General features: G+C 39.0%; 1 protein-coding gene across 1 annotated transcript in view; it reads right to left on the reverse strand.

Moving 5' to 3' along the window:
• The window catches only part of rngtt (RNA guanylyltransferase and 5'-phosphatase), a 307,137-nt gene that overhangs the window by 8,658 nt on the left and 279,979 nt on the right, over positions 1–18,500 (reverse strand). The window lies entirely within an intron of this gene.

Below are 18,500 nucleotides of genomic sequence, written 5' to 3' on the forward strand. Positions count from 1 at the left end.
GTAGGTTCCCTTAGGGATCAGCAAGGCCATCTATGCCCTGAGCCAAAGGAGAAGGGCGGGATTTATAACAAATCTTTCTCCTTGTGCTTATTGAGATATGTTGGAGAACAATGAAATTAGAATTAATTTATTATCGTCACATGTACTGAAGTAGAGTAAAAGCTTGTCTTGCTTACTGTTCATACAGATCAAATCTTTACACAGTACACTGAGGAAGCACAAGGTAAAACAAAAACAGAATTCAAAATAAAATATAACATAATTAGTAATTCTTAGAAGTACAGAATTTATATTTAAACAAGTAGAACAATTATAACAAAATTAATGAGTAGATCTGGAGATAGTAGCTTACAATGAGTCATTACACTTCGGTTCCATCTTGGAAGGTACTTGTAGCCTTATTGCACATTAGGGTGGACTAATCCCCAGGGCCTGATCAAGACCATCCTTGGACTTTGTGGGAGACAAGAGGAGAAATTACAAAGGCCCTTGAAGAGATATTTGCTTCAATGTTAGCCACTGGTGAAGTTCCTGAAGACCAGAAGGTGGCTAATATTGTTTCATTGTTTGAAAAAGGTAGCAAGAACAAGCCAGGGAAGTACAGTTAAATGAGCCTAACATCTGACAGGCAGGATCTACCTGGATAGACAGAGTCAGATTTGGAGGAATCAGCTTTGGGTGTGGGAAGTTTTGTGTTATGAAACTTCTAAGAATTCTTTGAAGAGGTAACCACAAGGGTAGGGTAAGGGTAGGACATTGTCTATTTGGACTTCAGCAAGGCCTTCAACAAGTCTCACATAGCAAAGTTATCGTGAAGGTTAGTTCCCATGAACCCAGGAAGAGCTAATTAGGTCAATTCAAAATTAGCTCAGACATCGGAAGCAGAGGGTGATGGTAAGATGTTGATCAGAATGGAGACTGGTAACCAGTGGTATACCACAGGGGTCAGTTTGGGAACACTTATTATTTATACCAGCAATCACTTATTTATTGATTGAAATACAGCACGGAATTAGGCACAGTAACCACCCATTTAACCCTAGGCTATTTATAATGATCAATTAACCTCAGGTATGTCTTTGGCCCGTAGGAGGAAACCAGAGCACCTGGAGAAGAACCACACATTCCATGAAGAGGACATACAGACTCCTTACTTAGATGGCATGGGAATTGAACTCTGATGTCCCACGCAGTAATATTGTTATACACTACCGTGGCATCCTTTATTTGGCATACCTGCACACCTGCTCATTTATGCAACCAATCATGTAGCAGCAACTCAATGCATTAAAGCATGCAGACATGGTCATGGCTTCAGCTGTTGCTCACAGACCAAATATCGGTATTAAGAAGAAATGTGATCAAAGTGACCTTGACTGTGGAATGATTGTTGATGCCAGACAAGTTGGTTTGGGTATCCCAGAAACTTTTAATCTCCTAAATTTTCATTTACAACAATCTCTAAAGTTTACAGGGAATGGTGTGAGAAACCAAAACCATCCAGTGAGCAGCAGTTCTGTGGGCAAAAATGCCTTATTAATGAGAGAGGTCAGAGAAGAATGGCCAGACAAGTTCAAGCTGTCACTCAAATATCTACGTGCTACAACAATGATGTGCAGAGGAGCATCTCTGAGTGCACAGCATGATGCACCTTGAAGTGGAAGACCACAAACATACAGAAATACACTTGGTGGCCAGTTTATTAGATAGCTCCTGTACCTAATAACATGGCCACTAAGTATACATGAATGCTTTGGATTTGAATGCACAAGGCTTGATTAGCAAGTTTGATTAGGAGTGGTGAGTTGTAGCCAGGTGTTGTCAGCATGCATGTGGAAACTGATTTCAATCAAATTGCTGAGAAGCAGAATGTGATGAGAAAAAAGACAGTTGTAGATAGAAATTTAGGGGACACCAGAGGAATGGTATAGGCACAAGGAACCTCTGTACATAGCATAAAAGTTGAGATGTCGATAAGGCAAGTGAAGCAGCAATAAACTAGATGGTGGTGAAGAGATGTGTGGAAGATGAATTACAGAATCAGAGAAGTGCAGCACAGAAACAGGCCTTTCAGCCCATCTAGTCCATGGCGAAACCATTTACACTGCTTATTCTCATCGATATGCAACAGGGCCATAGTCCTCCATATCTCTATTGACGAAGTACCTATCCACACTTCTCTTAAACATTACCTATAGCACAGTCACATAAAATGTTTATCTTGATAGAAACCCTTATAGGACTCCATCAAGAAACAATAAGCCTTTTGAGTAATTCACATAGAGTTCTGGGAAACAAGAGCAAAATGTCAAAGACATTTATGCACAAGGACTCAGAAAGGAAAGTTAGAAAAGAGATATAGATGGATGGACAGACGGCTAAGAATTGTTTTTCTGATTAAAGGGTGATGTTGAAAGATTTGAATCATTATCAATATATGCTAACTTTGAACCCAGGAAAGGAAACTGAGTGATAAGAGTCTTGTGGAAAAGGAGTCAAGAGGAACGGGTGATGGGTCTTGTTGACAAGATGTTTTTGAAACAGCATTGAGGGGAAGGAAGTGGGTTTAGATAGGAGAGAAACCACAGAAGGAGCAGATGGAACTACATCTAAGAGTAAATTTATAAGTTTACTAGCTTGGTGGTATCATAGAAAGGAAGCAACAGAATGTATCTAACTAGCGAAATTATCAACAATGGCAATTTGTACTAAATGAGTGGCAGTTTGTATCTATGGCTACAATGAAGAAAGAGGTGGAAAATAAATTAATTAAAAGGAAACCTACTCTTAATAATTGGCTTAATTAGTGCTTTTATTTAACCCATGGTAATCATGCGATTTTACAGCAATGCCACTAAAAGTGCAATTACATTAAATTACCATGTTCTATTAAATGGAAAGAAGGAAATGCTTGCCCAGAAATCACCGTCATGCCCAAACAGAATATTTCCTAATTCACTGACTGTATCTCAATTTCAAACAAACTACATTCAATAACTGAGGAGACATGAGTCACCATTTGAAATTCAAGGAACTTTATCTTTAAAAGAAGAACAACAGGCACAAGGAAAGATAGCAACAATTGCATATGTATTCAGAACAGGAATCAGGTTTAATATCACTGTCACATATCGTGAAATTTCTTGTTCTGCCACAGTAGTACATTGTAATACATAACTTAAAAACTAAATTACAGTAAGAAATATATATGTGGGTGTGTGTGTTTGGAGTGTAGAAGGTTGAGGGGGGACTTGATAGAGGTATTTAAAATTATGAGGGGGATAGATAGAGTTGAAGTGGATAGGCTTTTTCCATTGAGAGTAGGGGAGATTCAAACAAGAGGACATGAGTTGAGAGTAAAGGGGCAAAAGTTTAGGGGTAACACGAGAGGGAACTTCTTTAATCAGAGAGTGGTAGCTGTGTGGAATGAGCTTCCAGTAGAAGTGGTAGAGGCAGGTTTGATTTTGTCATTTAAAAGAAAATTGGATAAGGTAAATGGAAAGGAAAGGAATGGAGGGTTATGGGCTGAGATGGCCTGTTTCCCTGCTGTAATTGTTATATGGTTATAATAAATTAAGTAAGTAATGCAAAAAGAGAGGAGAAAAAATAGTGATGTAGTGTTCATGTATCTATTGTCGATTCAGAATTCTGATGGTGACAGGAAGAAATTGCTCCTGAAACTCTGAATCAGAATCAAAACCAGGTTTAGTATCACCAGCACATGTGAAATTTGTTGTCTTTGCGGCAGCAGTACAATGTAACACATAACAACAGAAAAACTGTGAATGATAGTAGGTGTCTTTATTATTTTAAATAGTTAAATAACTAGTACAAAAATAAAAATAGTGAGTTAATGTTCATGGGTTCAATGTCCAGTCAGAAATCTGATGGCAAAGGGAAAGAAGCTGCTCCTGAATCATTGAGTGTGTGCCTCCAGGCTCCTGTCCTCCTTTCTGATGGTAGCATTGAGAACAAGGCACGTCCTGGGTGATGGGGGCCCTTAATGATGGATATTCCATTTTTGAGGCAATGCTCCTTGAAGATGTCCTGGATACTACGGAGGCTAATGGCCATGACGGAGCTAACTAAGTTTACAACTATCTGCAGCTTATTTCGATCATGTGCAATTGCCTCCCCCCTCCCCCCACACCAGACGGTGTTGCAGCCTCTTAGAATGCCAGTTAATGTGTGCCTTCAGGCTCCTGGACCTCCTCTTTGACTGTAGAAGAGGGAATGCCCTGGGTGATGGGGAGGGTCCATAATGATGGATGCCACCTTTTTGAGGCATTGCCTTTTGAAGGCATCCTCGATGTTGGGGACACTAGTGCCCACAATGGAGCTGGCTAAGTTTGCAACTTTTTGCAGCTTTTTCTGACCCTGTGCAGTACCCCCTCCCCCACTATACCAGACGGTGATGAGTCCATGTTACCCTTGGTACATTTGTAGAAATTTGCAAGTGGAGTGAATGCCTGGTGGAAACATAGATAAGTTCCAAATTTTCATTTGGAACGCATCCATATATCCAACAGGCATTGCATGTGTCTATCACACCCACAGAACAATAAAATAATGAGAACTCTCGGCCCATGCTGAGTGTTACTTCACTGTGTTAATAACTCCACCCTAAAGAAATGGCAAATGTACGAAGTGATATTAGAACTACAATTTTATTAATAGAAAAACTAGTCAAACAATACCGAGAGATGGCAGTATTTGAAAAAAGGACATAAAAGTAATATCAAAAAATGATACATTAACCTTTCTGTTCATTTAATCATGCTTCCAATTGAATGACTTTAGTCAAGAAGATTTAGTCTTTTTTGAAACTATACTAACATTATAATACAAAACACAGCACGATGAAATAGTATATTTTAAAATAGAATGCATGGAACACTTTGTGCATGCGTCTTGCAGTAAAATTATTATTATGAAGATTACCGCATAAACTCAATCTCTTTATCCACCATTTCTTTTACAACAGTTAACTTTTCTTGAACTTGTATGCTAACAATTCAAATACCATATATTAAGTTAGTCATCTGTTGATTAATGCCAGGATGATAATGAAGGTATAAAGCAATCTACAAATATCAAGGGTGGATAGTTATAGAGAAATGTGTCAGAGGATGGAAGGTTAAAGAGAAAGGAAGTGAATAAATGAAGATGGAAGTGCAAACAGTATTGAGAAAGTGAAAGGGTCGGTATTAGAGTTTTATTAGCAAATATACAAAGTGTTAAAGATATATTGGAAAGCTTAAGACATTGATTAAAATATTAGTCCACAAGGTTACAGCCTTAATAGTGACCTGGTTCCCTTGCTAGTCTGCATCTCTGCTAGGCTGCAGCTTCATTCTGAGATACTCCTCATCCTGCTGCTTTTGTTCCCTACCACTACGATCACTGAACTAGAGTTTGGATTTGAACCATAATTGGATAACAGCAGGAGAGTGTGGGATATGCCAGGTCACCAATTTACATATTGTGCTGGAATACTATTCTACTCCTGATGTCAGCTAGATAGCCAGTTCTGAGCTTGTACATGAATTATCCATGTTGAATATTAAATCAAAAAAGGAAAAAAGTACTGAGACTGGTGTGGGTGCATACCAATGCAAGGGCACTTTACTAGCAGTATGAACGCTGGATACGCCAGATCAGCAGCAGGCAATGAGGTGTGGGTGTAGACTTATTTGATCTAATTCCTACCAATCTATCTATTGCAAATGCATCTGTCCATGATAGAAAAGGAAGGAGCACCTATGCATGGACAAAGTCTTGCCTTCACACCGAGAACATCTGTTCATCACGTTGTGTAGCTCAAGTGTTGTGAAAAATTAAGACTCCTGGTCCAAAATTTCCTACACTTCTAGCCAAGTCATTCAAATGCAATGGATCTATGTCAGTGGTTCCCATACTTTTTTTGGCCATGCCCCACCTAATCACCTCTAAAATCCTGATGCCCCCTGTGGTGATATATAATTCTTATTATTCAAAAAGTGACCTCCTATTCACCCGGAGGAAGCCTAAAAGACCATTAACTTGGTTTAAACAAGCTTCCAAAGAACATGGCATTCATGAAAGAGAAAAATAAAAGAACCAAAGGACTGTTAAAGTTCTGAGGAAGAAATTATTAAGAAATAGTAAAAAAAAGAACATTAAGTAATATTAAAATAATAATAATAAATAAATAAAACAATGCAGATCTGCTTCTACAGCATACAAAGACAGATACACCGTTTAAAAGAGATGACGCAATGTACACACCTTCACACCACCAAGAACCGAAAGCTACTGCAAAAAGCAGCATTAGCGTGACCTCGTACGAGTTTCTTACGCGTTTGGACTTGGTCATTCGTTCCTTCCTACATCAGTCAATTCATTAATTTAATTATGAAAGCCATTTGATGGTTGTAATGATGGTGATACACTATATATACAGTACATACGCATTTACACATGTACATACACACAAGTATTTTTATGTATGCATACTGTATATACACATATGTATTAACTCGCACACACACTCATACTCACACAGACTTACTAGAAAAAATTCACTGTTAATAACTCATTCTCGAATTGCCCCCCTTAAAAATCAAATTACCCCCCTGTGGGGAGTATACCCCACGTTGGGAACCACTGGTCTACATCCTGTTCAGAAAAGGCCAAGATAAAACCACTCTCACAATCTGTACAGTGATGCAAGATATTACTTACTCTCCACGTATCTGCTCACCATTAACTTATGTTAATGTTTGATAAAGAATATGTGTGGTGATGAGAAACCACATACACATGCACACAGGTTTGTTTGCCTTTCTTTACTAATAAACAAATAAGACTACTGAATTTTACAAGTTACCATGATAAATTTAAAGTCACATTACTTTGCCAAAATTTGTCTGAACTTTTGCTGCAAATTTTTGAGATTCTTGTTATGAATAACGTTGCAGTATATGGCATATGCATTTTGAATATTACTTAAAAATAATGAGTAAGGTACAGGGTGGATACATTCCAAATGGGGAGAAAAAGAAATTCTGTGAAAGAGATTAGATGAACAACAGTGGCAGCAATAAAAACAAGAGATTGAAGAAGCTAAGAAGAATGATGAAAGAAATGTAACAAAGTAAAATGAAACCGGAGCAGGAGTGCAATAAACAAGTAAAATGGTTACAAAAAGGGGATTTTCAATTCAGGATAAAGGAATTTATTTACCTTGAGGAAATTGTTTCAATGAATAAATTGTCTCAGTTTTGTTTTTACAGAAAATGATAAAAGATTCAGATGAATCTCAGCAGTTCATAAGGTAACAAACATAAAACTGTTACTGGTCAATCTCATAAACACCTTGTGCTTTGCTTATTTGGATATGCCACATTGTCTCCCGAAGCCATCAACTTAATATTCTGTAAAAAGCAAAATATCATGGGAGCTTGATATTTGAAATAAAACAAAATGCTGTAAATGTTCAAGAGGTTGTCAGAAGGTATTTGTTGAGGGATAAACAAAGTTGGCACTCGACATCAAGATCTTTGTTTTGGCACTAATAAGCCAGAACAAAGAACATTGTGAGTGCATTATCAAGGAGCTGAAACAAAGTGGGGATAGCAGATAGACAGGAGTTTAAATCAAACTCTCGGAAGAGCTATAACAGGTGATAAATCAACACAAAAAAGTGGAAGCAATCATTCTCAAGAGAAAATTAAACTCTGATCATGCTGTTTATAATCATATTTATCACTGTGGTAGCAATCAAACCAAAATTGGCTCCCCCAGAGTTGATTAATCTAACTGATTTTTTTTCTCTCTTTTGAAGTGATACACAGATTCACCTGCCAAATTTTAAAACATAGAGCCAATGGAGTTGCAAAGAGCCTTAACAAGCAAGGGGCAAACTCATGCATAGGGATGATTACAGTATCTTAGGCAGGTATAGAAAATGCTCATAAATGCTATTGGATGTATTGCTAAGGTTACAAGGAATTAGGAGTTGCCACAGCTATTCATAATTCTGGCTTTTATCACAGCTGCAATACTGAGAGCAATATTGAGCACAAGACACAAGGGCTGGAGTAGGCGACCTGGTCCCTCAGCCCCGCCCAGACCTACACTAGTAACATAACCGATCTGCCATAACCTCGATTCCTTCTGTATGCCAATTCACCACAGCCCTCAATTCCTAGACCCTCTGAAAGCTTATCTCTTCTTTATTCTGTGCCAAGTATTTATCACCCCATACTTTTAAGAGTCCTGAGTTTTAGTGAATTCAATTTATATCATTTATCTTCGATAACAAATAAAATCTTATAACAGGAAACTGCTCATTATTTTCATATTCAGTGAAGCAAATGCATTAACTGAATGAGAAGAGCAGGATAAGACGACAGTGACAAATTACAACTCAGTAAAACAAGTAATCTTTTCTGAGGACATGATATCATTGCGCAGTGAACTGCATAATAGGATTGTATCTTTTTCTTTTCTTGGCCAGCAGTAAAATATTTAATTTAAACAGGGTCGGCGAGACCCCATTGATGACAGGGCTACTGGAAACAGTTAAAATGGGAAAGAAGAGCAAATGTCACCATCCTTTCGCAAAGAATAACAAATTATCATTAACACTCTTTTGTTCTTCTTTATTTTTGTCTGTTTCTCACTGTTTGAACAGAGAGCGCTGAATAAAAGGCAGTAAACCCAGTGATTATCTTGATCTGCAGCTCTCTCAGATTGTTAACTTTGACAGTATCTTCCAATGTTATCAGTACTCATTGTTTAAAAACCAAAAGCAGAATTGTGAAAATTTTAATAATAAGTTACCCGTTTGAATTTTAAAATGTTATTTCAGTTCCTAAAACCTGATAAAGGGCTTCTGATTCAGCATTGTTGTTGTTTTTGTACTATTGTTCAAGATTAAATTCTCCTACAGCAGATTCATATAATTAATTCTGCTTCCTTAACTTGAGTGCTTCGTGTTAACAATATATGGTTACTCATTCCAGCTTTCTTCCTCCTGTGCTAGAGACACTTGATGGATAAGGCACCTAGGGTACTGCCAGCCCTCCAGTGCTTCAGCCAAGAAGTCACTCTCCTTAAGAGTCTAGAGGCAAGAACCAGCTGGTTATTTAACCATCAGAACCGAGCTCATTATTATCCTTCAAACATACACATGCCCGTTGAGATTCACAGAATATGCATATGTAGCAGGCTGCATTGCAACGTGCTAGACTGGAAAAGAAGAATATATCGACTTTACTGCTTCACGTTTAGAAATCTAAGGCTAAATCGAGCTTAGGCAAGTTAGGGATTTAGCCTGGGATTTCCCCAGAGGAGTACAGAAGGGGTAGACTACAGGACACTTTTTCCCATATCAAAGGTTGATAAAACTAAAGGATATAATTTTAGGGTAAGGAGGAAGAGATTTAGAGTGGATATAAGGAGGATCTTCGTCACATGGAGAACAGAAAATCCCTAGAATGTATTGGCTGAGAGTGCTGAAGCTTGGTTGCTGACATCATTGAAGAATTGTTTGGATCAGTACTGTAACTGCTAAGTCATAGATTGCTATGATCAAAGTGCTGGGAAATGGAATTAATACAGAAGGATGCCCACTAATAAGCATAGATGAAATGGGCTGAATGTCCTGTTTCCAGACTGTACGATTCTTTCTGGTGGTGAAGGAAACACAATGACTAGAACAAAAGATGCATTGCAGTCCCTTACATCCTTAAGAAGATTTAATGGAAATCGGTAGTGTTCAGACAGAAGTTTACAAGTGCAAACATAACTGGGATGTTAACCTTCACACAATCTTTCGATATAATTATGAATAAACTATAAAATGTAATTTGCATCCTATGTATAAACTAATAATTGAAATGTTAGGGATGTTAATTATATACCTTTTTATTTGCACACTATATAATAAATGTTAAGAGGCTCATAGAACAGATATAATGATGTAATACATGCCTTTGTAGGAGTCAATGTTAGTGGTTATTAGTATGGCTTTACAATGTTTATAATCTGAACTTAATTTTTTAAATTCCATAAATGAATACAAGTACAAAAGATGACACATTGTAAGGATTACAATCAAATCCAATGTGAAATTAGTGAGACATATGCACATGGAAGTAACACAATTTACAGGCCATTTGCCTTAACTGGATTAGGTTCCTCTGCATCTGCACTAGCGTGTGATGATGAACTACTGTGTGCTTGTTGGAGAAACATAGCACCAGGGTAACATCTCGTGCTCTGTCAATCTACAGGCTATGCCACTCAGGGACTTGGGCTATATATATTTTTTGTGACTCTGTTTTTCTACTATCATACTATATGTGTGAGTGCTGTGTGTGACTGTCAGTACAGTCAGCCCCCCTGTTTAAAGCTGAGGATCTGCTCCTCAGAGGGGGAGTGCAATGTAACTCAGCACTAAATAGGGTCATTATAACATTACATAAAATTAATTTGTGCGCCTGATGTAAATAAAAATCAAACCCAAGATATATTATATACTATTTTATGTATACACAGTAACTTGTAAAGTAACAAACACGCAAATAGGTCTGACCTGTACATCAGTGGAATAGCAACACATCGCAGCAACAGCAGAGGGGAGCAGGTGGTGGTTACATCTTCGAGAGGGACCAGGCTAGGGGTCCTCCTCTAACTTTGGCATGTTCTTCAAGAATGTGTCAAGACTTGACTGCCTTTTCTTAAGTTTCCTCTGATGAAGTAATTCTTGATAGCAAGAGATCATGTTGAGAACACATCTCTTTGCCTTATTGCTTCACTTCCATTCAGGGTCATTGTTAATGAACTGGCCAGTGATTTGTGTGATCGTGGTGATGCTAGGGTTGAGGTTTCTTGCCAATGTTTCCTCCTGTCCACCCATGAACACAGATTCGCCCAGGATGTGCTGCTCGGCCAATTCTCGAAGCTCTTTGTCACTAAGGCTCTCACCATCAGAATGCAGTAATGTTTCAACATCGCCATCATTAACATCCTCTAATTCTGCTTCACTGGCTAGTTCAACGAGGATTTGGAAGGCTGGTTCTGCCTGAAATCCTAAGATGATATTCTGACTATAGCTTCCTGCACACTCTGTTCAAGCCGTTTGAAATTACTTCATTCCAGGCTGCTGTGATATTGTCTATAGCTTTCATGACATTGTGGTTTTTCAAAAACTGCCTGATGCAACTATCCTCACTGGAAGTTGCAGGCCATTTTCCAGACATTATGGGTGATAAAAAAAGGAAAAAATTGGCAAGGGAGCAAGAACTTTTACACACACAGGGGAGGCAAAGTGTTAACTAATAAGTGATTGGCTGTGAGTGACTCAGAGCGTATTTAAAACGTTCTCATTGGCTGGTTGAATGTTTAGTGTAATGGTAGCCACTTGAGAATTTTTGTCGTTTAAAAAAAATTTGAATACAGAATTGAATAACCTCGTTGTAATGAATCAGAGCTATGCAGGGTCTGAGTGTACTGTGTTTTGCCCTTTGGGCCCAAAGAAAGACTGTTTTGTTTGGCTGTATTCATGTGTATGGTTGAATGACAATTAAACTTGAAAATTATAGTGCTAGCTATTCAGGGAAACTATTGGATATCAAGGGCAGCTCACACTTCGTAAATGACCCAAAATGTGTCAGTATATCACCAAGTAGCACAGAAGATTAACTTGACTAAAAGCGGGGTCAAAGACAAAGAATTTGAGATAGCTAAACAGTGAAGGAGGGAGAGAGCAAAGCAGATAATTTAAGGGGTAAGCTTTTACTGCAAGGAGCTCTAGTGCCAGAAGTGGGGAGAATGTGAAATTCAGAAGATTCAAGGTTACTAAGGTGGGGAGTATCATAGGGCGTATAGATGAAGTTGAGAATTTGGAAATTAAATCCATGAAACTAATGAAGGTTATCATGAAGTTGCATGCGTTAGTGTGCAAATGGTGAAGTAAATATACAATCGCAAGAAAATGTTTGTGAACCCTTTGAAATTTCCTGGTTTTCTATATTAATTACTCATAAAATGTGGTCAGATATTCATCTAAGTCACAATAATAAACAAACACAATTTACCTAAACGAATAACACACAAACAATTGTATTTTTCATGTCTTTATTGAACATACAGTTTAATGATTCACAGTACAGGCCGAGAAAAATACATGAACCTTTCTATTTAATAACTGTTAGATCCTTCATTAACACCAATACCTTCCACCAAACATTTCCTGTAGCAGCTGATCAGATTTGCACAACGGTGGGAAGAAATTTTTGACCATTCCTCCATGCAAAACTGTTTCAGTTCATCAATATTTCTAGGTCACCTTGCATGAACAGCCCTCTTTGGGTCACGCCACATCATCTCAATTGGGTTAAGATCTGGACTCTGACTTGGCCATTCCAAAACACAAATTTAATTCTTTTGAAACTATTCTGTTGTTGTTTCAGATCATCCTTGTGTCTCAGATAATTTTGTTGCATCACCCAACTTCTATTAAGCTTCAGGAGATGGCTGCTACCCTAACATTCTCCTGTAAAGTGTCTCGATACAATTTTGAATTCATTGTTCTCTCAATGATTGCAAGCTGTCCAGGCCCTGAGGGAGAAAAGCGGCCCCAAACCATGATGCTCCTTCCACCATGCTTCACAGTTGGGATGAGGTTGGTGTGCAGCATCCCTTTTCCTCCAAAAAGAGCAGTGTACATTTCTGCCAGAAATTTCAACTTCTGTCTCATCTGTCCACATAACATTGTCCTAGAAGAATTGAGGAACACCCAGATGGTCTTTTGCAAACATGAGACGTGCAGCAATGCTTTTTTTTGGAGAGCAGTGATTTCCTGTGGTCTCCTTCCAGGAACACAATTCTTGTTCAGTGTTTTTTTTGATAGTGGACACATGAACAGAGACTTCAGCAAGTTCTAAAGATTTCTTCAAGTCTTTTGTTGTTACCCTGGGTTCTTTTTCACATCCTTCAGCACTACACATTGTGCTCCTTCAGTGATCTTTGCAGGACACCCACTGCTAGGGAGAGTAAATTCTCCAAGTGGAATTTCCAGCACTTATAGATAATTGCTCTTACTGTGGACTGATGAACACTCAAGTTTTTAAAAATGCTTTTGTAGCCTTTTTCATCTTCATGTATATAGAACACAGAACACAGGAATTTACAGCAAATTTACAGCACATTACAGGCCCTTCAACCCACAGTGCTGTGCCAACCATGTAACCTACTCTAGAGACTGCACAGAATTTCCCTAGCACATACCCTTCTATTTTTCTAAACTCCATGTACCTATCTAAGAGCTCTTAAAAGACCCTATTGTATCCGCCTCCACCGCCGCCGCCAGCAGTGCATTCCACACACCCACCACTCTGTGTGAAAAACTTACCCCTGATATCCCCTTGGTACCTATTTCCATGCACCCCCCCCCCCCCCATGTTAGCAATTTCAGCCCTGGAAAAAAGCCTCTGACTATTCACACGATCAATGCCCCTCATCATCTTATAGACCTCTATCAGGTCACCTCTCAGCTCCAAGGAGAAAAAGACAAGTACACTCAACCTATTCTCATAAGATATGCCTTTCAATCTAGGCAACATCCTTGTAAATTTCCTTTGCACTCTCTCTATAGCAGGAGTCGGCAACCTTTTTGCCTCTGAGGGCTGGATCGCATATTAATGAGCAGACGGTGGGCCAGATAAATGCCATAAAAAACTTGATATATGGGAATTATCCATTTAAATACATCTAGTTATGTTTTTGCCTCAAATTAATGAATAACGCATGCTAGAAAATCATTTGTGCTTAACCAAGGATGCCAATTAGTAATCAAAGAACTCAGTTTAGTTGCAATTTATTTCAATCAAGGCATCTTTTGAACCTAGTAAAAGGAGACACAGAATCTTTAAACATATAAGAACAAGAACATATAAGAACGAGAAGTCCAGAACGAGGGGTCACAGTTTAAGGATAAAGGGGAAGCCTTTTAGGACCGAGATGAAGAAAAACTTCTTCACACAGAGAATGGTGAATCTGTGGAATTCTCTGCCACAGGAATCAGTTGAGGCCGGTTCATTGGCTATATTTAAAAGAAAGTTAGATATGGCCCTTGTAGCTAAAGGGATCAGGGGGTATGGAGAGAAAGCAGGTACAGGGTTCTGAGTTGGATGATCAGCCATGATCATACTGAATGGTGGTGCAGGCTCGAAGGGCCAAATGGCCTACTCCTGCACCTATTTTCTATGTTTTCTAATTTCAAAGACTGGGCACATAATGCCTCTTGAAAGATAATGCAATGAACTTTAACCAGTTCCTGTGCGATTCCCAGGTTTTCCATTTGTCCTTGCAGCAATGCGATGATGCCTTTTTTCTGTCCTAGCACTGCTGGTGCCCCATCAGTTTTGATGCCAATTAACTTCGATACATTAAGTTTCATTTCTGACATCATTTTCAACAAAGCTTCAAAAATGACTGATCCAGTAACTGTGTCCTTCATAGGAATTAATTGAATAAACTCCTCAAAAATTTGAAAAGTTGAGGTCATTCCTTGCACAAACAATGCAAGTTGGCAGTGTCTCTCAAGTCTGTGCTCTCATCAAGAGCAATTGAAAAAAATCGCAATTCGTTGCGGGTATCCCTTAAACAACTTTTAACGTCTGCTGACAGTTCTTCAACTTGCCATGTGATTGTTCTTGCTGACAGGCTGATAGATGCAAATAAAGATCTCTTTTCAGGACAAACAATATCCACCACTGCCAGTAAACATTCTTTGACAAACTCTCCATCTGTAAAAGGCTTCATCTTTTCTGCAATACATTTTGAGACTTCGTAGCTGGCAGGGGCATTTCCTTCATTTTCACTGAAAGTGTCTTGGAAATTTCAGCACTCAGAGTCTACCTTCCTGGCTTTGCATTCATTGCCATTGGAATGTCCTTCTTCAATCTTATTTTGAAACACAAGTTATTCAACAAGTATCGGAGCACATGTAAATAGATCTCTTGTTAAAGCACAGTGACACTGTTTCTGTTTACAAATTTGAACGATCCCGTCTGAAATCCTGTGCGTGCACGAAGAGTATCTAATCCATATTAATGAGGTAGTCTGCCTTCCCGTCATTCATATATACCAGTGTTTGGTTTGGACCAAACCGGAACTTGGGGCCAGTGTAACAAGACGCCTTGCATGTCCATCAGTGTGGTCGTGTGAAACACTCAGAATCAGGAAAAATCGCTCGCGGGCCAGATAAGCATAGTATCCCAGTATTTGCTCACGGGCCGGTCAAAATACCTTTGCAGGCTGGATCTAGCCAGCAAGCCGTAGGTTGCCTACCACTGCTCTAAAGTATCCATATCCTTTCTGTAGTGAGGTGACCAGAACTGAACACAGTACTCCAAGTGGGGTCTGACCAAGGTCTTATATAGTTGTAACATTACCTCACAGCTCTTGAACTCAATGTCATGGTTGATGAATGCCAACACACCATACACCTTCTTAACAACACTGTCAACCTGTGCAACAGCCTTGAGTGTCCTATCAACACAGACCCCAAGATCACTCAGATCCTCCACACTGCCAACAGTGTCACCATTTATATTATATTCTTTCTTCAAATTGGACCCACCAAAATGAACCACTTCACACTTATCTGGGTTGAAGACCATCTGCCACTTCTCAGCCCAGTTATGCAACCTATCAATGTACTGCTGTAATTTCTGACAGCCCTCCACACTATCCACAACACCCCCAACCTTTGTGTTATCATCAAACTTACTAACCCATCCCTGCACTTCCTCATCCAGATCATTTATAAAAATCACAAAGAGGAGAGATCCCAGAACAGATCCCTGCAGAACACCACTGGTCACTGACCTCCATGCAGAATACGAACTATCTACAACCACCCTTTGCCTTCTGTGGGCAAACCAATTCTGGAAGCACAAAGCAAGGTCTCCTTGGATTCCATGCCTCCTTATTTTCTGAAGGAGCCTTGCATGGGGAACCTTACTGAAATCCATATACACTACCTCTATTGTTCTATCTTCAGCAATGTGTTTTGTTACATCCTCAAAGAATTCAGTCAGGCTCGAAAGGCAAGATCTGCCCTTGACAAAGCTATGCTGACTATTCCTAATCAGATTAAGTCTCTCCAAATGCTCATAAATCCTGCCTCTCAGAATCTTCTCAAACAACTTGTTCCAACTCACTGCTCCATAATTTCCTGGGTTATCTCTACTCTCTTTCTTGAACAAGGGAACATTTGCAGCCCTCCAATCCTCCAGTACTTCTCCCGTCCCTATTGATGATGCAAAGATCATTGCAAGAGGCTCTGCAATCTCCTCTCTCACTTCCCACAGTAGCCTGGGGTATATCTCATCCGGTCCTGGTGACTTATCTAACTTAATACCTTTCAAAAGCTCCAGCACATCCTCTTTCTTAATGTCTATATGCTCAAGCGTTTCAGTCCGTTTAAATCATCCCCACAATTGCCAAGGTCTTTTTTCCTAGTGAGTACTGAAGCAAAGTATTCATTAAGTACCTCCGCTACCTTCTCCGACTCTATGCACACATTTCCACTATCGCTCCTGATTGGTCCTATTCTCACATGGTTCATCCCCTTGCTCTTCACATACTTGTAGAATGCCTTGGGGTTTTCCTTAAGCCTGCTCACCAAGGTCTTCTCCTGGCCCCTTTTGGCTCTCCTAATTCCATTCTTAAGGTCCTTCCTAACAAGCATGTAATTTTCTAGAGCTCTAACAGTATCTAATTTCTTGAAAGATAATTTCTTAATTTCTAATTTCTTAACCTTTTCTTTTCTTCTTAACTAGATTTTCTATACTTTGTACATTATAGTTCTTTTACAATGCCATCCTTTCTCTGTCTCAATGTTACATACCTATGCGGAACTCCATGCAAATGTTCACTGAACATTTGCCACATTTCTGCCGTGCATTTTCCTGAGAACATCTGCTCCCAAGGTCCTGGCTAATAGCATGATATTTCCCCCACCCCAATTAAATGTTATCCCAAATTGTCTGCTCCTATCCCTCTCCAGCACTATGGTGAAGGAGATAGTGTGTGGCCACAACCTCCCAAATGCTCTCCCACCAAGAGATCTGACAACTGACCAGGTTCATTTCCCAATACCAGATCAAGTACAGCCTCTCCTCTAGTTGGCTTATATACATGTTGCATCAGGAAACCAGGCTGAATACACTTAACAAACTCCGCCCCATCTAAACTCCTTGGACTAAGAGATGCCAATCGGTATTAGGACAGCTAGGACCCACACCTCCAATCTCATCTCATTCATTGGAACACCTGACTCCAAATAACTTTTGTAGAAGGCATTACCCCAGAGGTGCAGATACTTTTTGAACCTAGATTGTGATTGTTTAAATGGTGCGTTCTTCAATACTGGCGAGAAGTAGTACAATTGTTTGTGTGTTATTAGTTTGGGCAGATTGTGTTTGTCCATTATTTTATGAGCAACTAATGCAGAAAACCAGATAACTGATTAGGGTTCACAAACTTTTTCTTGCAACTGTATCTAATTCTGTGAATTTAAATTAGTTTTGAGAAACACTTGAGACATTCAGAATAGTCAGTGCTCCTACCTCAGGTTGGTTAACAACTGTTCCAAATGTGGATTGATTAAAGCAAAAGGAAGGAGCACAGATAGTCAGGCACTTCTCAATTGTCTATGTATCAGTCATTCAAACAAGCTTCCAAGCTAATGACTTTTTCAATTCTTGTAACATGGGTTTTAACTAAATCTCTGTATTTCCTCAGCTAGTTCAAAAAGCACCCATGAGTCAACTTCACTTTTGTGTATCTAGAGTGACAGGCAGACCAGAATGTAAGGACATTGAGTCTCTTTTTCTAAAATAAATCAGTGAGCTGGCTGTGCCTTTGTAGCATTCTGTAGTTTCATGATCAGTATTATGGACGGGATTTCAAATCATGCCAGGCCCCTGAATTACACATGCAGCAACTTAACAACTATTGTTAGTGTATCCTAAATTTTGTGGAAGCTGAGGAAATTTATATTATTCTTGAATATGGAATGAATATCATGCTACTACATACAGGGTTAGCAGTAAACTATGTAGCAGAATATAATACTACTACTACACAGTTTACTGCTACCTTTGTGCACACAGACAGCAAAATAAGCAAATTCTGCTTTGTTGCTGAGAGAATGTAAGTGCAGTAAAGAATTGCTGGTCCGGACAGGTAAATAACTGTGTGCCATGAGTACTTCTTAGAAAACAAGGAGTCACCATTTGGACCTTTAATGTAGTTTAATCATGATGACTAGAGTTGGTGTCCATAGCTTCATTCCAAGTCTGTTATAAAAGCATATTCCAGGTCTCAATTGTGATTCATTGGACTTAAAAGATTCATTAGTTTTTGAAAGAGAAATTGTATCATTAGTTGGAATACAACATTTGTCAAATCAATGATAGTTATTTCATATCTGATTTAAA

Source organism: Hypanus sabinus, chromosome 10, assembly GCF_030144855.1.
Source record: "Hypanus sabinus isolate sHypSab1 chromosome 10, sHypSab1.hap1, whole genome shotgun sequence".
NCBI classification, from domain to species: Eukaryota; Metazoa; Chordata; class Chondrichthyes; order Myliobatiformes; family Dasyatidae; genus Hypanus; species Hypanus sabinus.